At 40.1% G+C, this 2,504-nt stretch overlaps 1 pseudogene; it reads right to left on the bottom strand.

Moving 5' to 3' along the window:
• Nucleotides 1-328: 328 nt before the first annotated feature.
• Nucleotides 329-670, bottom strand: LOC103752259 (annotated as a pseudogene).
• Nucleotides 671-2,504: the final 1,834 nt, after the last annotated feature.

The following is a 2,504-nucleotide window of genomic DNA, read 5'->3' as shown; positions in this document are numbered from 1 at the left end:
GCACATAAGGAATTATTCATTGTTCATATGAACTTCAAATTTAATGTAGTGTCTTGTAGTTTATGTGGAATCCCTATATACATTAAGAGAAAGATACCAGCCAGGCATGGTGGTGCTCACCTTTAATCCCAGCATTCAGGAGGAAGAGGCAGGTGGATCGCTGTGAGTTCAAGGCCTGCCTGGTCTACATAATGAGTTCCAGCTGGGGCTACTGGAGACCTTGTCTCAAAAGGACCTAAATAAATAAATACATAAATAAATAAATAAATAAATAAATAAAGGTATTAGCTGTGTTATCTGGAAGACACTTTGCTTCCTTTTTTGAGATTCAGTCAAAAAGCCTGAAGCCCATGTCATCATCAGACTCCTCCGATTATTCTTTCTTCATTTCCACTTTCTTCTCTGCTGGGGAAGCAGCAGTAGAGGGGGCAGGACCACCTGCTGGAGTGGCACCAGCTGTCTGAGCAGGTCCACCAGCCCCTACATTGCAGATGAGGCTCCCAATGTTGACATTGGCCAAGGCCTTTGCAAATAAGTCGGGCTAGAAAGGTACAACATTGACACCAGCTGCTTTAATGAGAGCATTGATCTTATCCTCCGAAACAGTGACCTCATCATCATGCAGGATGAAGGCAGTGTAGATAAAGGCAAGCTCAGACACTGAGGTCATGCTGTGGGACTGCTGTAGTAGTACTAACTCCCAGATGAGGGCCTCATCTAGCTTCCTCAGAGGGATGGAGCACCTTGGCAGTAGCTGAAGAAAGGCCACTTTGGCTTTTTAAATTATCCCTTTCTACATAATTTGAATTATTTATAGTTAGTAACATTCTCAAGACCTTTACCAAAACCTAAAGAAAAACAAAATTTATGCTCGTTGTCAAATGAGGCTTTGACAAGAATAACAAAATTGCCATAATTTACTGGATTTAGCCCAGAGGAGTGAATCTGCAAAAAAGTTGTGTTCTATTTATTATAGTAAATGCTTAAGAATTAATAATTATACACTAGGCACTTTGTATAGGTAAACTAACACAATTATCACAATAACCCTGGGAGGCATATGCTATTATTACACCTGATGACAAAACCTGAATAAGCAAAATTAAGAAATGTGCTCAACAGAGGACCCAGATTCAATTCCCAGCACCCACATGGTGGCTAACAACCATCTGTAACTCCAGTTTCAGGGGATCCGATACCCTCTTCTGACCTCCACCAGCATTGCAAAGTACAGGTGCACTTATATACATGCAGGCAATACACTCATACTCATATGCATAAAATAAAAATAATAAATAAAATATTTTTTAAAAAGAAAAGTGCTCAGGGGCTGGAGAGATGGCTCAGAGGTTAAGAACACTGGCTGTTCTTGCAGAAGACCTGGGTTTGAATCCCAGCACCCACATGGCAGCTAACAACTGTTCATAACTCCAGTCCCAAGGTTCCGACAGCCTCTTCTGACTTCTGCGGGCATTGCATGACACGGGTGCACTTACCTACATGCAGGCAATACACGCATACACATAAAATAAAAATAATATATAAAAAAATTAAAAAAGAAATGTGCTCAAAATAACTTATAATGTATTTGGATTGTACTGTTGCACATGATAGTCACTAGCAGAATATAGCTATGTCAATTAAAATGAGATAAAATTTAGTTCCACAATCATGTCATATTTCAAATATTCAATGCCCACATGTGACTGGTGGCTTCCATATTGGACACTGCAGATATCATGGTTCCATCACTGCTGAAAGAACCAGCTTTAGGGGTATGTGACCTATGCCTGTAGAGGATCCCAAGCTTAGAGGTTTGGTTTAATGCCTTGTTGTTGCTGTCTTGAAAGTCTTATTAACGTAGGCCTTGGGAATACAGTTCAGTTGGTAACATGCTTACCTTCATGCACAAAGTTGTGGGTTCAATCACCAGCACTACATAAACCCACTGTAGTGGTATACTTGGAAGGTGGAGGCAGGAGGATCAGCAGTTAAAGCTCATCCTCAGCTACATAGCAAGTATGAAATCACCTTGGGATACATGAGTCTCTCAAAACAAAACAAAGTTTTAAAAACTTTTGGACAAGGAGCTCGTCTTTTCTTTTTTTTTTTTTTGCACTGGAAATGCAACTTCAAGTTAATGCAGCAGGTTCTGAGGGCAGAAAGTTTCATAGGACAGCAATGTTGTATAAAGAGAACAGATTATAATTGGAATAGACCTTGTTGAAGAGGGAAATTTCAATTAATCAATGTTGCTAAGATGAGATCAGCTCCTGCCTAGAGTGAAAATATTGTGTTCAGCTTTCTGCCCCTCAAAGGGCCAAGAAATTTTTTTTTCCAAAATTGACACAAGATTTACATTCATTTGCAATATGATTGGGTCCTGACCTCCCTTAGGACTGCCCCGGAGGTGATGTACAGCACCACTCATTTCCATCCCTGTCCTGAAACTGACCCTAGAATAATATTTCTGAAAAGTCACTCCAAAAAATAAACAAAGGCCT

Source organism: Nannospalax galili, unplaced genomic scaffold (genome assembly GCF_000622305.1).
Source record: "Nannospalax galili isolate Female #2095 unplaced genomic scaffold, S.galili_v1.0 scaffold907, whole genome shotgun sequence".
NCBI classification, from domain to species: domain Eukaryota; kingdom Metazoa; phylum Chordata; class Mammalia; order Rodentia; family Spalacidae; genus Nannospalax; species Nannospalax galili.
Note: the sequence above shows the minus strand (reverse complement) of the source record. Positions and strands in the feature narration are given on the sequence as shown.